Raw genomic sequence first — 20,166 nt, 5'->3', positions numbered from 1 at the left:
TCCAAGGACCACCACAACTACATTTGGCAGTGGGATCAGAGAAAGAAGATGCTGAGAGTCACAGTCAAGACTATTCATAGGAACTCCTCTAAATGGGAGGCCCTTGTGCAGTGGTGGACAAGTGGATGTGCTCCTCCAGGAACTGATGGTCTTATAAACAAAGGCCATTTGTCAGGGTGGAGTTCTGGTTTTCCAGGAGGTGGCCAGTTCAGACTTTGTTGTCCAGAAGCAGCCATACTCAAGACTTTCTCCCTCAGCTGCCAGGAGCATTAGAGCTGTACCCGAGAGCTTGGCTACTGCACTTTCCCTTGGGGTTCAAGGAGAGCCCTGGGGGAAGGAGGGAACCCCAACCAGTGTGATTGCAGTGAGCTCCTGCTTCCTCTTCATTTCCCTGTACTACTTCACTTCAGATTTTGGCAGCTTCGAAAGATCTAATTACCATCTTTATGCTGTCGATCCTCAAATCTACCTGCCCTGCCCCCTCCTCTCTGAAGGGAGCAGTAAGGCCCAGACTATATGTCCAACTGGGCATCACAGATTGGATGTCCATCAGACTTAACCTCAACAGCTTTCCCTCTAAACCCATCCCCTTCCAACCTTCCCTATCACTTCAGGGGGGCACCCCCTGTTCTCAGTTCCTCAGGTTCTCAACCAGTCATCCTGGACTCTTCACTCCCTCTCACCCCCTCATATCTTGTGTGGTGCCAAGATTTGTCCATGGAACCTTTGGGGCATCTTTTGAATACCTGATGCCCTTGTCTTCTCTGATGCTGCCACCAGCCTGGTATAGATCATAATCACCTCACATCTCCTTTATTGCAATAGTTGATGAGAGGTCTGCCTGTCTCCTGTGTCTCTCCAATTCAGACCATCCTCCTATTGCCTCTAAGGGCAAATACAAAATAGTTTGTTTGGCCTTCAGAGTCCTTTCTAATCTGTCCCTTCCTACCTCTCCACTTCCCTAACAACAAACTCCCCAAACACATTCTTGGGCATTGTCATTGACCTCCATGCTGTTCCATCTGTAGACTCCAGGAACTTTCCTCTGCTGTCCCCCCTGCTCTGACTCCTGACTTGGCTTCCCTAAAGTCCCAATTAAAATCCAGCCTCCTAGAGGAAACCTCATCCTTCTCCTTTTAATTCCATGGTCTTCCCTCAGGCCATTATCTCCAATTAATCTCATCTATAGTTTATTTCTATATTCCTTTCCACCATGAGTCTCCCACAAAAAGAATCCAAGGGAGAGTGGACTTCAGATCACTCTTCAGGATACTTCCTCTAAGGATGATGGAACTTTTCTTCTGGGCTTTTGCTAAAGGCATGACTGAATCTGGTCTGTCTTTAGTTATCAGAATCTGTCATTAGCTTAATGTGGGGATGCTGTCGGGATGCTGATAGGACCTCCAAAGTTTATACGGTCCTCCTTCAGAGACCAAGGCCTGAGATCTGACTCCCTCCTCCTCCTCCACCCCCCCCCCCAGAGGCTAAGCTACCCCCCCCCCTCTCCTTCCCACTCCCTTTGGTTCTGACCTAGCTCCCTAGTGTGACATCTCAGGAAATCAGAATGCTGTTCCTATGCAATCTCCTTCCAGGTAAGCAAGGATTTTTTCATATTTGGTCTAAACAGAGGTTTATTGCTTGGGGTTCATAGACCCCTCCCCACTCCCAGGAATAATTACCCTTGAAAGCAGCAGAATAATGTCAGTTAAAGTTTCAGAGTGTAGCATTTTCACATTTACCTTAAATGGGGTGGGGTGACAATTGATTTTCTCAATCAACCCTCACTCTTACACAAAGCAGCAAGAATCATTTCAGAAAATTCCTAATTGACTCATATCTTGGTGCTCACAGGAAGTATTTGCAAAAAGACAATCACAAAAATAATTGCAAATATTGTACTAATTTGTAATATAGAGCATAAAAGGATAGGAGAAAAAAAGAATCGTACCTTTGGGGGACTTGGTGACTTCAAGACAAAGATGGGAATGGGATAGGTGGGGATTGTTGGGAGATATGATTTTGAAGTAAGGGAGAAGAAAAGGGAAAAAACTTGCAGATTGCACAGAAGTCTCATATAAATATATCATGACCATTTTCATTAAGGAAAGAATTAGAAGTCATTGGACATAGAAAGTCTCAACATCACAAAACTGAAATTGAATAATTTTAGAAGAGAGGAAATGATTTACAACTGATGTGTGAGTTATTTGTACCCATAGAGTCAGAGAAAAAGATCAAAATCCCTTCAATATGAGAAGAATAAACATGAGAAAAAGATAAGGCCTACCCTAAATTCCATTTGGATATGAATACTCATGCTAGAAGAAACAGTAGGAGAGGAGATCATACAGCTTTCATAGCTGGAAGAAGGGAAAGGGTGGCAAATTCTTAACCAAAAAGACAAAATCCAGTTGTGAAAGATAAATCATGTTTATTACATGAAATTGGAAAACTGTATGAAAAAAATGTAGCTTAGGATCAGGCAAACTGTCAAATGAGAAAAATATTTTATTGAAATGTTCCTGATAAGTTCTGATAGCTAAGGTTAGATATATGTAGGTAGATGCATGTATACACATAATATGCATATATTCATATATACATACATATAAAATTCACAAATCTATAAGATGAAAATTCTTTCCTAATAGAAAAGTAGTCAAAGGTTTTCTAGTCAAGTCAGTGTGCTGGGTGATGAGAATACTGTTACATACCAAAAGAAAGTTGTTCCCTGCCTGCCATCAAAGAGCCTACATTCGAGTTACTTTTGTTTAGTCTTGACACATAGGGACCTATTTGGGGTTCTCCTGGCAGAAATACTGGAATGGTTTACTGTTTCCTTCTCAAGCTCATTTTACAGATGAGGAAATGAGGCAAATGATGAAGTGACTTGCTTAGGGTCACAAAACTTGTGACTGAGACTGGATTTGAACTCAGATCTCCCTGTTTCCAGTTCCATCACTCTATGCACTGAGCCACCTAGCTATTCCTACATTGGAGTAGGGAAAGATAACATCTTCAGGAACTGGAAAGGAGAAAGGGATCTCTTAAAAGGAGAGTGAGACTTCAAGGAAGATGGGGTCAAGGCCACTGTCAAGAAGAAGAGAGTGAGAAACATGGGGAGACTCATGAAGATGATAATGGGGAGCTCTGGGTGAGGGAGCTGCCTCTCCCACACAGGGTCACACCTCCTCCACAACTTGCAGTCTTGGGAGAGGTGTCTGTAGCATTGAGTAAGGGGATTTGCCTAGGACACAACTTTTGTCAGGGGCAGGATCTGAATGAGGCCTTCCCTTAAGGCTAACTCTCACTATTATGCCACACTGTAGCTTTATCATGAAAAATGAAAGCTGTAAAATGTTCACAACTGAACTGGACCCTAAAAAAGAGATATCAGCTGACATCTTTCCCTTTGCTGTTTAACAGTATTTGGGGGAGTCAGGTGTGAAATATTGCTTTAATCTCATAATCAATATATAAATGATAATATGAACAATTTATATAACATTTGATTTTGTAATTTTTTCATTCCTTAATACTTTATCATAAGGGACAGTTCTCTGGGGAGAATGAGGGGTAGAAAAGTAACACAGTGGGAATTCAGATGGTATCAATTAAGGAAAAGATATCAAAATTTATTTTTTTTAAAAAAGATACTCATTTTAAAGTAGAGGAAACCTAATGAAACAATTGGTGAAAATGGGAAATTAATAGAAAAAATAAATGTCATGACTTTAGCAATTTCATATGGAAGTTTAATATATAGATTGTCATAAAACCAAAAGAATGCAAAATCTACCTTAGTCAGCATAACTTTCACAGCTGGGGCAAGAGTAGTTTAAGATATTAACTGGTTTCTAAAATCTTAAAGAAGTATGGTAGAAGTTTATGAGCAATGTTGCTTTATAAAATAGAAGTGGTAGAGGGGAAACCAAATTTAAAAAAAAGTTGAGAAAAGAGACACAAACAGGTAGTCATCAAAGATAGTATATATGAATGAAAAGGAAAGGAAGATCACAAGCACACAAAAGATAGAAAAGGTCTGTAGAAAAGGTTTACAGCAGTCTTTTCATTGTCAAGGAGGGTGGAATTATCCATTTGGATTCAGTATCATGGTTCCAGACTGGAGCCTCAAGGCAATTAAGTGGCATTTTTTTTAAATGAAAAAACAAAGGGGCGGCTAGGTGGCGAAGTGGATAAAGCACTGGCCCTGGAGTCAGGAGTACCTGAGTTGAAATCTGGTCTCAGACACTTAATAATTACCTAGCTGTGTGGCCTTGGGCAAGCCACTTAACCCCATATGCCTTGCAAAAACCTAAAAAATAAAAATAATAAAATAAAATAAAATCATCATCAATATTTTGGGCAGCTAGGTGGCGTAGTGGATAAAGCACTGGCCTTGGAGTCAGGAGTATCTGGGTTCAAATCTGGTCTCAGACACTTAATAATTACCTAGCTGTGTGGTCTTGGGCAAGCCACTTAACCCCATTTGCCTTGCAAAAAAAACCTAAAAAAAATAAAATGAGAAAAACAGTTGGGTTCCAGCAACAATAAAATGTTGAGGGGTGATGAGGAATGTATTCTCAAAGAATCTGAAGGTCTGAGTGTGTTGTTGGGTGGAGGTGGGAAGCGAAGGTGTAGGGAAGGAGGAAGGAAGTTTAAAAAAAAGATGGCTGCAAGAACACCAGTAACTACTGGTCCATGTACCTACTTCTCCATTGCCATTCACATCAGGTAAGTTCTCACCAGCAACATCCCACAGTGGAATGGAAGATTCAGGGTATATCAGAGCCCATTGTGCTTATTGCTTGGCTCCCAAAGTATCTGATTCCACAGAACTAATTAGAACCTTAAAGGCTACCCTCCAACAAATGTCTCTTATATATGTGTGAAAAATGACTCAATTCTTTGTGTATATCTTCTCATGACTTCATTCTAGGTATTCTAGCCATCCCACTGAGTGACTTCTTCCCAACATGAAGAAGGCAATAGGGAGCATTCTGGCTATCCATGTTTGGTCTTGCCACTGGCTCCTCTTTTTTGCTCACCCATTTGTCTGATGATAACTAGTTCACTTCCATTTCCCCCTCAAAATCCCTGGTTGGTCATAGCAGTTCTTTTTATAATGGCAAAGAATTGGAAATTGAGGGGATGCCCATCAATGGGGAATAGCTGAACAAACTATTGTATGTGGTGGAACACTATTGTTCTATAAGAAATCATGAGGGACAGGATTTCAGAAAAGCCTGGAAAGACTTGCATGAGATGATGCTGAATGAGATGAGCAGAAACAGAACATTCTACACACTCACAACAACATGGGGTGATGACCAACCTTGATGGGCTTGTCCATTTTAACAGGACAATAATCAAAGACCATTCTAAAAGATTGTGATGGAAAATACCACACATATCCAGAGAAGGAGCTGTGGCATTTAAGTGAAGACCAAAGTGTATTATTTTCAATTTCTAAAAGTTTTCTGATTGGCTCATTTTTCCCCCTCTAATTTTTTCTTTCTTCAGTTTGAATTTGATTCTTCTCTCACACCATGATCAATTTGGATCTGTATTTAGCTTGATTATAAATACAGAACTTAGGTTGCTTTCTGTCAGGGGAGGGAGAAGGGAAAGGAGGGAGAGAGGAACATGTAAAATCCAAAACCTTACACAAAAAGATTGGTAAAAATTACTGATGCTTGTAGTTGGAAAAACAATAAAGAAAATATTAATTCCCTGGTTTGTCCTAAATTTCAGTCTGCGCTACACCAGAAGGCAACTTTTCATTGCCCTTGCAATGAGTCAAGAACTTTAGTTTCTAAAGTGCCTTAAAGGATCCTGAGGTGATGTCTGGAGTAAAAACTTGTCCTTTTTGTGCCACAGTTCTCTTGGTGCTGTGGACTACCCAAGGGCATGGCACATGCACAGTCTGTGAAGAAATAGTCAAACAGTCATTGGCTTCCTGGTTCTGCTCTCTCCATTCTACCACGACTCCAAATGATCTGCTCAGTGCTACAGAAATGTCTGTTCCCCCTTTAGGTTCCTGAAATTCAATTTTGTCCATTTAATTCAATTATATCCATTTAACCCAGTTTGTTCAGCTGATTCCCAATTGTCTAAGAAATATTGCAAGGTTCTCCTTTGGATTCTATTTTCTGATGATGTCTATTAGAACAGCTTCTTGATTGCCATCCTTTTACTTCTGACACAGGCTTTCAAAGACTTCACATGTAATCCAGGGGCTCTTTTGATTGATTGATTGAGACATGGTCTTATCTAGTTATGGTATCAGAGCTTGCATAATATAAGAATGTTACAGCACATTCAAATACTATTGTTGAGATTTTTTCCTGTTTTTCCATTCCCCCACTGCTTTGAACCCAATCCATGAGCATCTATTTTGCTTCATTTTTTTCCTATCACAAAACATGATGATATGAATATTTTATTACATTTAAGCCTGGTGGTGAAGCTATTGCTTCAAAGGTTTTAGAGACTTAATTATTTTTCTTTGACAATTCCACATTGAAATCCAGAATGAATGTAATATTTTATACTTCCATCAATAATGTAGTTTGTTGCTCTTCCCACAGTCTTTCTAACATTGATTGTTTCCATTATGTCACCTGGATTTGAGCAAAGCATTGGAGAAAGGATCTGCTGCTGTTCTTGTGGTAAAGATAAACTAGTGTGGATGAGAGGATAGTCCAGGTAAAAGGATTCTATTCTGCGTTAATGAGCAAACTTGCAAAGAATTCATTAGTGACTTCAGAAGGAATCAAGACTCGGAGATCAATCTAGGTTTGATCAGGAGTTACTTTCTGGTCTTGTCAGTGATGTGGAGAAGGTGCAAGTATCTCATGCTTATCAAACATGCAGATTACACTCAGACCAAAGGGGGAATTCCAACATTTTTCTTTGGTATGGTTCCAGTTGTTGGGATAACCCTTCTGCTAAGTCTGCATCTATCCACTGTTCTGACCACTAGGGCCAGGCAGAACAAATTTCATGCCTCTTTGAAAGTGGCACAGTGGGTAGAGAAAAAGACCTGGAGTCAGGTAGACCTGTGTTCAAATCCCTCTTCAGACACTTATTAGCTGGGCAACAGTCTTCACTCATTTGACACTCTTCACTCACTCATCTTTTAACCATTCTGTGACTCAGTTTTCTCATCTATAAAAATAACAAGAGCATCTACTTTTCATGGTTTTTGTGAGGACCAGATGAGATATTTGTTAAGAACTTCTCACACCTTATAGTGCTACATAAATGATTCTTATTGTTTTTGCTGCTTTCCCTATAATGATCCTCCTAGAGCAAGAGGTCCCCACCATGTTGGTTGTTCTCTTCTGGTTGACTCTGACTTGCAGGCCCTAGGATTCAATTCACCACTCCAGATGTGTTTGGGCCAGGGTAGAGTCCTGAAGTCCATCCCCTCCTTGTTCCTGGACTCTCTTAGATTCCATTCCATTTCTTGACTCCACTATCACTCTGCTATCTCATATGCAGCTTGAGATCCCCTATAACCCCCCAAAGCTTTTTCAAATGACAGCTTCCTGGTCACATCCTTCACCACTCCCCATCTCTGATCTGGACCAATGAAGATGAATCTCGAATATTGAAATTTCATTGCTATTAATTTTGATATTTGGGTGAGCCCATCAGTTTGTTCTATCTAAGAATAAATGAATAGAGTGTTTGTTAAACACTGTGTATAATCAGGGTGCCAACAAGGGGGACACAGATACAACAGAGAGACAACCTTCACCTTCACAGTGGCAGAGAGTACATGATGGGAAGCTGCAGTTGAAAGGGGACTGGGGTACAGCACCTGGGAAGCCTCACCAAGATGAAGTGAACACTCTTTAACCATAGTTGGGGTGCCAGAAGGTGGGAGGGCACCCAGCCAACACAGATATATGACCTTCCAGCTTTGCATCATCTGCAAACTTGTTTTTTTTTTTAGATTTTTTTTTGCAAGGCAATGGGGTTAAGTGGCTTGGCCAGGGCCACAAAGCTAGGTATTTATTAAGTGTCTGAGGCTGGATTTGAACTCAGGTCCTCCTCACGCCAGAACCAGTACTCTATCCATTGCACTACCTAGCTGCCCCTATCTGCAAACTTGTTAAGTGATTCTTTTGTGCTTTTTTTCCAAGTCCTTGACACAAGCATTGAAGGCCAAGCCTAGATCCCTGGGCCACTCCTGAGACCTCTCTGAGACTCAGCCTTGGGTCATTAATGATGACTTTTGGGTCTGATTCAGTGAACACCAAAAAAAAGGACACGTAAAAAAATCTCCCACGAATCATTATTGTTAATGGGGGCAGGAGGTAAAACAGTGGTTAAAGTCCAACATCCTTTTGTTGTTCATTTGCAGGATGGCCCACATCAGGGAAAGAGGCTTTTTAGGAATCTTTTAAGAATTCCACCCTAAGTACTTTAGGTCACAAGGATTCATCTTAGCCTGGACTTGCCTCATCAAAATGTCTTTGAAGCCTTTACATGAACCCAAAGGGAATTAAACACCCCATAAACATCTATTGAAATGAACTGAGAAGAAAGCTTGTTGTCCTGTCTCCAGATTTAATGAGATGAATCTTATGGAAGGAGCATTGAAAGGCTGGCCCTGGGGTTTCCCTGCTGAGCCCCTGGAGTGGTCTCATGTTTGCTTTTATCCTTAATGAAGTTTTTAAAGTTTCCTTACTCCTCTATGGGGCACTAGAAGCAAAGCCGGTGATATTGTTTGTGGTTGGCTCTGGGTGCCTGTCCCCAAACTCAGAACTTGCCACTAGAGCATCAGGCTAGAAGGAGTAGAGGAGGGGAAGGAGGAAGAGGAGGAAGAGAAAGTAGAGGAAGAGAAGAAGAAAGGGGAGGAGGAGGAAGAGAAGAAAGGAGAGGAAAGGGGGGGAGGAAGAGGAAGAAAAAGAGGAAGAGAACATCCCCAAACCAATGTACAAGCACACACACACACACACACACACACACACACACACCTCATGTGTTCATGGAAGACCTCATTAGGGAGTGAATCCCATGACTTTTCTCTAATGAAAGGTTAGAATCTATCAAGCAGATTGAAGTGCTGTAATAGTCACTTGGACTCCACCTCCAGCTCTCTGGTCCTCCCAGGAAGTCAGAAGTCCTGCCATGAAATTCTCTTCTCCCTGGATCTCCAGACCAGAAGCTCTTTTTATACTGCCCTTTCAAGGGTCACAAACCCATGGTTTTTATCAAAGGACAGGAAGCAGTAGAGTCTGTAATCTGGTCATCCTTTTTCTCTGAACAGTCTCCTTGGAGCCATGGCCTAGAACTCTAAGTTTGAGGTTTATACTGTACAGGTTCTGGGAGGTAGGTGGGGTTCCCTCACAAATCCCTACCCAGCATTTCCTTGAGAACCTCACCATTTGACTCCTGGGAACATCAGGCTATAGTTGTGTGACATGCCCAACTATGGTGCAAGCATCTAAGGCAACCATATATTTTGGCTTGAGTAAAGGTCTTATTTCATCCCTCAGTGGACAAAACACTCAGCCCACTGGGGCCACTGGTGAGTCACTCCTTCCTCAGGGACTCCTATCTTCCTCCCAGACTTGGAGACTTGCCCTATGGAAGGGAAGTACTTTGGGGGCAGAAGTGAGGGAAGCTCCAATACCGACAAACCTACAAGTCTGGGTAAAGGAAGTGATGAAGAAAATGTGAATAATATAGTGGAGCTTAAAGGTGTTTCCTGCATACATGTCTTCTAGGGAACCAAATGTTAAATGATTACCAACAGATCCCTTCCTTAGCAGGCAGGTTTGCTAAGTCTCACCTCTCACAAATTCACTGTTTCTGCTAAGAATAAGCACCATCCTGTGGTGTTGAGACTTCTCCTAGGAGGGAAGGAATGAGCTTGGGTTCATGAGAGCATCCATTTCTCTTCACAATGAGCCAGCAGTGTCACAAGGGTGTCCATAGGGTCCACAGAGGGAGGTAGGTTTGCTGCTCCCTGTCCACTTGCATGAGACTTGCCTCATAGTGGAGATGGATAGGCTGTAAGTGTGAGACTGGGTGAGAGTTAGGGAGGAAAGAGCTTCTTCTGACTTTCCATTCAAGGGAGAAGATGCCTGGTCCCAGATTCTCTCTAGGTCTCTGAAGGGAGAGAAAGAGTCTGAGAAGAAATCTGGCACTTTGATTGTGGTCCTATTCCCAGTCTGTTACCCTGGGACATGGAGTACTTTCATTTTGAGTGAGATCTGAGACTCAGGTCAGCTGAGTTTTCTGTCTCCTGATGACAGACTCATTTATTCTGTGGAATGTCTAGCACATTTTCTCCAGGCCTAAAACATAAAAGGGCCAAGGTCTCCCACTGCATCCAGGGCCAACTGTAGTCATTCTGATCCCTATCTGGTCACTGAAGCTTGGAGGCTAGAGGAGAAAGTGAGGTTGATGACTTAGCACAGGCCCCCCTCACTCAAATCCAATTTAAAGTCTCCCTTGGAGAAGGGTGAGAGGAGGACTCTAGAGATGTCTGTCTTGCCTCCCTGGAAGCCTCACATCTTGAAAGACATAGGCAGAGACACAGAACCTTCATGGGTCAAATTGCATACCCCCCATACACAACTTCTTTATTGCTTCATGCTCCTCCAGGTCTGGACCATGGGATTGTTCTTCTTCTGTCCAGAAGACTTGATTTACTTGCCTCAGAGGAGTCTCTCACATCTTCAGGAGACAAGTTCCAGAAAACCTCCCTTTTCTTTTCAGGAGACTTGTGTGACCTTCAGATCTTGCCATCTCTGGTTGCCTGGGGCAAAGACTTTATCTCCTCCAGGGACCCAGTTTAATTCTCTGGTCTCCATCTAAATGCAATCCTCTCTAGATCTCAGGTCAGTTCAGCTTTTCTCCACCTTAGTTCAAGTATCTCCCATGAGATATCCAAGTAGGGGCTCCCCTGTTCCACTATCACTGCCCTGTCTGCCTTTTCAGAATGCCAAAAAAGGGGGCACCAACTGCTACCATGGCACAGTGACCAAACTGTCCTGATCCTCAGGCTCCTCAGGAGCCAAGTGTAGGCTAATCATGCAGTCCCACATACTCAGGACCTCTTGTCATTGTCCTGGATGTTAGTCTTGGGTTTGTTTCTGTTTCTGGAGGAAGATATTAGATGCTAAGGAGGTGCCCTTACACAGACACACACACACACACACACACACACACACACACACACACACACACACATACACAGGCACATGCTAATAAGAGCTCTCTATGCACATGGATCTGCTTCACAGATAATGAGCCAGTGAGAGACATGTCTATGTTTCTCTTTAGACCATTGTTGTGGAGTAAATGATCTTGTTCATCCGACTACACATTCAGAAGTAGAGGGGACCTTGGAAGCCAGCCAGTGAAACTCCCTCACTTTCAGATGGGGAAGAACCTGAGGTCTGGGGACTTGTTCAAGGTCACATAGACCTAGGGTCTAAAACCAGGTCCTTTGATCCTCCTGACTCCTCCTCTGTTTGAAACAAAATGAATATACATTTGCATTTTATAAAAAGCCTTTGAACTTCAAAAACTCTATTTCCAGTAAGGAAAAAGGCCCAGCCAAGCTCCTCATGAACCCACTGCAGTAATGGTTACAGAGGCTCTTCCTTAAGCTCTTCTCCTTGAGAACAGTCACAGACACAGTTGTTGGCTGATTTTTCCTGTTGTGGCTCTCAAATGAAGCTTTGAACTGGTGACGGTTGTTTCAGTTACGGGCTTTGCTCATTGGTGGAGTCCATAGACAGAGCCCAGGAAAAACCAAGGCAAGCCCAGGAGCTGCTGGCTTAGCCCCCATGTTGCTCCCTTGAGGGGGATACCCTGAGACTGCACTAGGGCCAAGCTGTCTCAAATTCACCTCTGTCAAAGGTCACTGTGCAGGGCCACACCTGTTTGATTCCCTTTGAAAGAAGTTGTTCCAAAGTAAAATCACCAAATGGGAGAAGCCAAAGCAAGACCAAAGTTTGTGAAATATAGATCTCAAAACACACCCTTTTAATGTTTCTTTGGTTCCTTAGTGGGGCTTCTTCATGGTCCAAGTATATGGTATGATGTTCTTCACCCAGACAGAAAGCTGGTGGCTTCCCAGATGAGGAGGGGGGGACAGTGCTCCCTAATCATAAGATCAGTTTCTATTTCTATGGTGATTTGGAGACACTAGCTAGTTCAAGTCACAAGAAAGTAAAATTGAGAAAAGCAGATTGACCTCATCCTGGAGGTGGCACCATTGGAATGAACCCCAGGGAGTCCTTTTCCCAGTGGATTTTAGTGGAGAAGGCTCAAGAGAATGGAAAATGTCCCAGGCAGTCAATACTTTCACAAAAGAAGGGATCAAAAGCTGTGGCCACATATCAGACAGCTTCCTAGTACAGTCAACTTTGAGGAGACGGAAGCCATGGCCCTAGAGACCAAGGGTTTGCTCTACACAGGGGGAATATCAATGAAGAAGGTAAGTTGGGAGGCCAGTTCTGGGAGCTTGTGATGGACACATCAGAGTTTGAGTGTGGAGAGAATGGATCTTTCTAGTGCCCAGCTTTCCTGACTTGGGAATTATCTAGAGAATGCTGGGTTGTGGGTGAAGAAGCAGCAATCACTCTCCTGCCCCTCCATCCCAGAGTGCCAGAGGGGGCTGACATATGCAGCTGAGCCAAAGGGCAATAGCCCTCACTGTTCAGCATTCATGAAGGGGTCCTTGCTGCCCCAAGGCCTTCAGTACTGATTCACACAATTCCACTCATGACCAGTAGCCTCAGCATCTCCAAAAGACCCAAGGGCAGAGCTGATGATGCATGGTTGATGGCTCCAAACACTCCCTGTTAGAACAAGACAAAGATAAGAAGCAATACAAAACAAGAGGACAAGGACTCTATTCCCCTTCACCAAGCTAATGACCCTCATTGGGATAGCCTCCAACTAACCAAGATCTTCTCTATAAAAATGAGAATACCATTTTCCTGGACAATATTGGAAAGATAAAAAAGGGCTCCTATGTTAACCTGTGCATCTCTATTACCTGTAGCTTGCTTCAATGTGAATATACCTACATATGTATCTAAAAGACATTCAGCATGTTACTTTCCAAGGTGTTTGGCTTGTCTGGCTTTCCCTCTGTTCCATTTTGAAAGATGCTTCCATGGCTTCTTGAGAACAATTACTTTCTTATTTTCTTTCATCACTGTTACTATCCAAATAAGATGAAACAATTCTCACAACAAGTGAGGGCAGTGCCATACAGTTCAAAGATGTGCATCTCATTCAGCACCCTTGGTCCCTCACTCCACTTTTAGCAGATGGGTAACATATTTCATCCTTGGTCCACTGGAGACATGGCTAGTCATGGTGTTTATCCAAGTTCTGAACTCTTTCCTTCTTGATTCATGGTACCAAGACCATACCACAGAGGACAGTGGAGGCGGCCAGGGGACAGCAAGATCAGCCTGTCCCAATTCCTAGAACTGCTGTCCCTGTGCCTACAATCCAAGACTTTGTGGGTGGTTTTGGTTCTTGATTGCATCAAGCCCCAGGCTTCTAGGCTCTCTCAGTGAGAACAGGAGGGATGGTAACAGGACACAGGCTGCATCAGCTTCAGACATCCTTGTCCTCCTTCAATCTTCCAGCCAGGCAAGCAGGAGGAGTTGGAGGGCAGCCTTGGGGAAGTGACTTGAGGCAGACACATGATCAGGGACCTGGCTCCTCAAAATCAAATCCAGCCTCTGCGGCTGCCTTGCTTGGGTGGTCTGTCCACCACTGGGGGAAGCTGCCTGAGAGGTAGGGCTCTGGGCCTAGGTGGGTCCTAAGAGAAATAGTCAATTAATGGGGTGGAGAGTGAACATATAACCACCTTTCCCTTCTTCTTGTTTCCCCAGATTTGAGGACAGAAGCTGACTTCGAAGCCAGCAGCTTACCAGCTCCTTCAATTAAAGTAGATGTTTTCCACAACTCCCATCTCCAGACCAATCAGGCCATTCTGGGTCATTCTGCTTGTAGACCCTTCCCCAAGGTCAGTCAAACACATCTCGTTCAGCAGAGGACTGTGGGTCCCATTCCAGAGGGGAGGCCACCACCTCTCCCCCCTGCCCCAATGCTCTGCTATGCTCTCTTGGCATCTTGCTTCTCCCAGTGGGGGCAGGGTGACTGCAGGGGCATGATCATGCTCAGGTAGTTTATTTTGGTAATATGGGTGACATCAATGGTTAGAAGCACAGCACAGTGCTTGGGTGGGTGGTTGGGGGTGCATCTTCAAGAACTCTCAAGGGTATAACATGGTCATGAGATCAGAAAAGCTGAAAGCCACAGCCTAGCCAGATGATCAGGGTGCCCTGGAGCCTTTACCTAGGAACAGCTACCTCTACATCTCTCAAGGGTATCTTCTCTTTGGGGGCTTTTCTCCACAAACACATTTAGCTAATGAGGGAATGTTGGGAGGGGTTTACAAAAAAGATCATGAGACAAATGTGTTTTTTAAAACAAGAAAGTTAGGTGGGCATATAGGAGCTCAAGCCTCTGTTCTCTGAAGTCCCTCCCATGACATATTCCTACTCATGTAAAGCCATAAGAGAAGCTGCTTCTTGGGAGCCAGAGACCCCTCTTCAACAGAGCCAGGTTGAGGTCTCCTGGGAAATCTCCATGAAACCTCCCTGAAGCCCTTCTCTTAATAGACTTCTCTTACCCTTCACCCTTCTTTTACCAGTTCCATGATAGCCAGTTGAAGGCCCTTCTCCTGACTCACAACTGGACTCTTATCTAATAGGGCAGCCTCCTACCCATTCACTGGTCTTCCTTCCCTCCTTGACCACCCACACTGAGTTCCAAGTGGGGTTCCAAAGGAAGGCTAAGCCATGACTACTCTGTTCTAATATCTGCCATTAAGCACTCTAGGAACCTCAGGGGAACCAAAGAAATGAGGTTCCTCTCAAGCAAGGCAAGCAGAGCCATCAGAGGGGGTTTGCCAGGGTGCCAATGTCACATTGAGCACCAAGGACTGGCACCCCCTAGCAGATGGCCTTCCTTATCCAGACTAAGGGTAGAAAAAGTCTTTGAGGAGCCTTCCAGTCCTCCCTCCCCCCCAAAAAAATCTTGAGGTTGAACCAGCTGGAAAGTGGAAGGCCACACACCCTGCCTGGGCAGAGAGTAAGGGAGCTAGGAGGGACTCTGGGATACTCCACACATTTATCTGCCAGTCTTGCCCTCAGTCCTCTCCCAAGAAGGCAAGGAATGAGTCTAACAAGGCTGTCTGCCCACTACAAGCTGCAGTGTGTGTGTGGGGGGGGGAGAGACAGAGAGAGAGAGAGACAGAGAGAGAGAGAGAGAGAGAGAGAGAGAGAGAGAGAGAGAGAGAGAGAGAGAGAGAAAAGCAATGACGAACTAAGTCAGAGGAAGGTGAAGGGAAGGGCAGGGATGATGGATGTTAGAAGAACCAAAAGATGTCCAACTGTCTTCAGGTAGCAGCCACAAGGCAAGTCTGCCATCTGCTAGATTGGGGTTTTCATTCATAAATTTAATGTATAATTCATATTTTGGATAACACATTCAGCATGTGGGGAGAGTAACGATTCCCTAAAAGCTTTCTCCAAAGCAACTGAAGGAGAAGTCAGGGCACAACAGTGCATTCTCAGACACCCTCCCCTGTGGGGGGTAGGAGTCCCCTGAAGGAGCAGGACAGACACTGACAGAAAGAGTGGGAGGGTCTTTCCACTGAGGGCAGCCCCCCAATAACAGAGGAGCACTAGAGAAGGAGAGGAAATAAAGGAGAGAAAGAATGAGAAGGAAAAAAGGAAAAGTGGAGGGTGAGACAGAAAGGGGCAAAGAAAAGTGTGAGGCACAGAAAGGGAGAGAGAGAAAAGAGGGAGGTGGGCAGAGGAGAGAGGAAGAGGGGGAAGAGAGAAAAGAGAGGAGAGCCAGAGTAAGGAAGGGCAAGAAAATGGAAATGAGGAGAGGAGAAGAAAGGGAAAGAGAGGGGTAGAAGGAGAATGGGAAGGATGTGGTTGATTCTTGTCCTTCATGCTGGAAAACAACATGGCTCAGTTAGAGACAAGTTACACCATGTCCTATGGTTGATCAGGCCAATATGAGCTTGGAGTGCTCTACCACAGGTCGGGCACAAATAGTCCATGTGAACCCCTGGGATGGGTGCTCTAAACTTAGGGATGCCGAGTGTCCTTTGAGCAGCTTCTACTCCACCTTGCTCATAGAGCACAGCCCCCTCACTGAGGAGGACTCGCCATCCTGGGCAGTCCTGGACCAGGGTCTCCCAGATCACACAATCAGTTCCAAGGTTCTAAGAGAGACCTTAGAGTCTCCCTTCTTTTGCCTTTTGTGTTTACCCTGTGTGAGTTCTCCATTAAATAGTCTTTGGGGCAAGTGTATATTTGGCATTGAACAATATAGCCAGGCCATCATAGTGGCGCTCTCAGCAGCAGATTGAATGCTGGACAGTTTATCTGAGAAAGAAGATCAGTGACTGGCATTTTCTGCCAGGGGAATCTTCAGAATCTTCCTAAGACAGTTTAAATGGAAACAATTCAGTTTCCTGGCATGACTGGCAGCCTGTCCAGGTCTTACAGGCATACAAAAATGAGGCCAGCACAAGGGATCAGGAGACCTTCAGTTGGATAGTCAGTCTGATACCTCTTCTCTCCCACACTTTATTTTGGAGCCTCCCAAACGAGCTAGCTCTAGCAATGCAAGTGTCAGCCTCATTGTCCATGTGGACCTCCTTGGAAAGGACACTGCCAAGGGAAGTGAGCTTGTCCATGATGGCTAGTAAGAAATGAAGAGTGGCTGAGCTTCTGAGCTCTCTCTAAGTATAGGCTTTGGGAGGAGTTTTTAACTCTGCCCTCCAGCCCTTCAAGCACAGGCAGAGGGAACCAAGGGTACCAATGAATAGCAAGGTCCAAAACTGAGGCAATCATTATTTTTAATCAGTGCTATCTGCCTCAAGATGTTGAAGGATGGTGCCTGAGATGGGGCACATCTCTGATGTCTGAAGGAAGGAGAGAACCCTCTCCCAGAACAACAATGGAGGAGTGCACTCTCAAATACAACAGAGGACAGATGGGGCAATCACAGGTGCTTGAGGAGAGCTCACATTCAAGTGGGATAAACCATAGTGTGGAGAGCATCTTCCTTTCCTACCACCTTGCACTTGCTTCCTACCCAAGACCTGGCTCCCCTGCTCCTAGATACTGGGCATCCCTACCCTCTTTCTCTGCTCCATCAGGGTTCAGAAGAATGCTTATGAACCACCTCCCTGGCCTTTGCTCTGAAGTCTGTCTCCCAGGTGCCCGCAGTTACGAGACCCACTGCTGGGCAGGCCAGGCTTTCCATCTTGTTTACAGAAATCCAGAGTGATCTGGACCAAACTTGACAGGACAGACTGACTGTGTCCTTATTTCTGTGACCCTGGGTCTGATGGGGCGGGGGGGGAAGAAAAAAAGAGGGGAGGGGCAGTAAGGGGAGGAGAGGGACAGAGAGGGGAAGAAAGGGAAGGGAGGGAAGAGGAAGGAGAGGAGGGGAACAAGAGGAGAGATGGGGGAGAGGAGAGGGGAAGGACAGGGGAGGGGAGGAAAAGGGAAGAAAGGGTTGGGGAAGGAAAGGGAAATCTTAGTCTGTTCACAAAATGCCAGTCTTTGAAGGGCAGGCTGCACCTTGCAGATCCCCTTCTCTGGGTGGTACTTTGCATTCAGGCAGTCCCTCATTTTCCCATATCAGTAGGAAGGAGACAGTGAACTTTTTGTCCCCTGGAGCCCATCTCATTCTCTCATCTGCAGCCCTTGCTAGAAACCTCCAGTCTCCCCCAGATCTGACCCCTGGGGGTCCCCTCACCCCCCCAAATCTCCTTGACTTCTTTTCCTTCAGGTGACTTTGGTCTGGTATAAAACAAAACCAAGAAGCCCCCCTCCCACTCCAGCAAGGAAGAAATGCTTCTCTTTTAAGAGCTGCAAACTCAGGGCTGTGGGAAATCCAAAGGCCAACAATGTGAGCAAGGATGTGAAAGGGTGGCTCTGAATGCAGCCATGTTTAAGCCAGAGAAGGGGGTGGTGGAGAGCCCGCAGAGGATCTCACATGCCGGGTCCCTTCAGCAGCCCCCAAATTGACAGGAAATTCGTTTCCTTCTCTCATCTTCCTCCCGGTGGTCTCTGAGTATTTTGAAAGAGAAAGTCTATGCAGCAGGAAGTAAAGCTTCTTGTCCCAAATGATCTAGACAGGCTCTGATGGACACAGCTAGAAACCTCAGTTTTATTTCCTTCCCCCAACCTCAGAATCCCACCCACAAGCATCAGCCATTTGGTTTTTCAGAGTGGACATTCATTCAATGGGCAGGAACGTAGGTGAGCCTTGAATGCCACTACTTTGAGGCATGCCTGTGTCCTGGGGGTGAACCCCAAGAGGTAACCCCAAGTCCTAGGGCCCACACAACATCTTCAGCCATCTTTTGTCAATGTCCCCAAGCTCTCCTGGTGTTTTTACAGGTCTAGAAAGTGCAGGGCTTGGGTGAGTTGGCATCAACTGTACAAACAAGATGAAATGAATAACTTTTTCTTCTAAGAGAGTTTATTTCTATACAACACTGGTTTCAAAACTGTGGAGGCAGCTGTATTGAATTAAACAAACACGAAGAAACCCTATGTTTGGAGTACAGAGCTTGTGGTTTCCACCATCTGTCTTTTTACAGTGGAGGAGTATCAACAGAGTGGATTTGGTGAAAAGAAATTACCATCATTTTCTTCCATAACAAACATTTTTCATGAAAATTGTCATCCTTCTCACTCCTGTGCATGGGCAGCAAGGCTCACAAGAAATAAAAGGAACAACATTTTCGAGTAGGCTCTTGAAAAGCGTCTGATTTCTGTGGTGGCATGCTATACTTGGCTCACTCAAAACCCATATCTGTTTTCAACACCCATTCTAAAATGAATGTGGCAAACAAGGAGTGCTCTTGGGTGGCCTGGTGACCAAGATTCCTGAGTGGCCAAGTGTATCCAACCTCAGCAAGACCCTCACTGCAGCTGGTCCATCTTTCTACCAGATACCTCACTCTCCACAGAAAGTCTTTGAATCATTTTTCTCCTCCCTCTACTTAAAGCTGATAACCCAGGCTGATTTTTCGTTGAGAATGTCAATGGTTCTCTTCCTTCATCTTTTCAAAACCTCTGTCTAAATCATTGCTAAAAATGTTAAACATCACAGGTCTAAGGGAAAGTCAGCAGATCATTCCACTGAAAAATTTCTTCCAAATGAACACCAATTCTTTCATCTACTCTTTGGGTCAGATTATTTAACCAGTTCTTGATGCAGCTTATTGTAATCATAGTACTTTTTCTCCATCCTTTCCATAGGTATAAGCTTTCTAGACTAATCCTTCAGCTCCCATTTATGAATGAGTTAGGTCACCAAAGTGTGTTTGACCAGTGCTCTGGGTGTGGAAATAGGTCAAGATGGAAGGTGGATGGACTTCTCCAAGATGGAGCAGCTTCTAGTTTCTTAGGAGACCCCACCAGTTTGTTCCCTTATTGATTTCCAGTTAAAGTTAATTTGCTTTTAGAAAAGTATACAAAGTATATACATAAGAAGAATATATATATAATATATAATATATATATATATATATATATATATAGAGAGAGAGAGAGAGAGAGAGAGTATTTCTCTCGATATTTTCTTCCATGAGGACAAACACCATTCAATAAAAAGTGTCCTCATACTCCAAGAGGAAACGTAGCAAGGAGGGTAGGAATACCTCAGAGATTCCAGATCACCACAATAAAGAAAAGCATCCCAATAAAACAAATCACTCAAATTTTGTTTCTCGGTGCACATTAAAGTTATGTTCACACTGTTCTGTAGTCTATTAAGTGTACAATAGTGCTAAGTCTAAAAAAGTGCTAGCCATTGTCTGAGCCTTCTTAGCAAGTATTCATCTTTTTGCTCTAGTCATCTTGCCTCCATACTGATGGCTCTTGAAATAAGACATTGAAGTTTGTAGCACTGATTGATTCTTCCTTTCACCTGAACACTTAGAAGTCATTATAAAGTTTTTAATTAGCCTAATTTAAATACAGCTGTGTCTCACGGAATAGGGAAACTCAAGGAAAGATTGAAAGAGAGGGAATAAGCTGGTTGGGGGAGCATTTGGAACAGCATAGT

Source organism: Macrotis lagotis, chromosome 7 (genome assembly GCF_037893015.1).
Source record: "Macrotis lagotis isolate mMagLag1 chromosome 7, bilby.v1.9.chrom.fasta, whole genome shotgun sequence".
Taxonomy (NCBI): domain Eukaryota; kingdom Metazoa; phylum Chordata; class Mammalia; order Peramelemorphia; family Peramelidae; genus Macrotis; species Macrotis lagotis.
Note: the sequence above shows the minus strand (reverse complement) of the source record.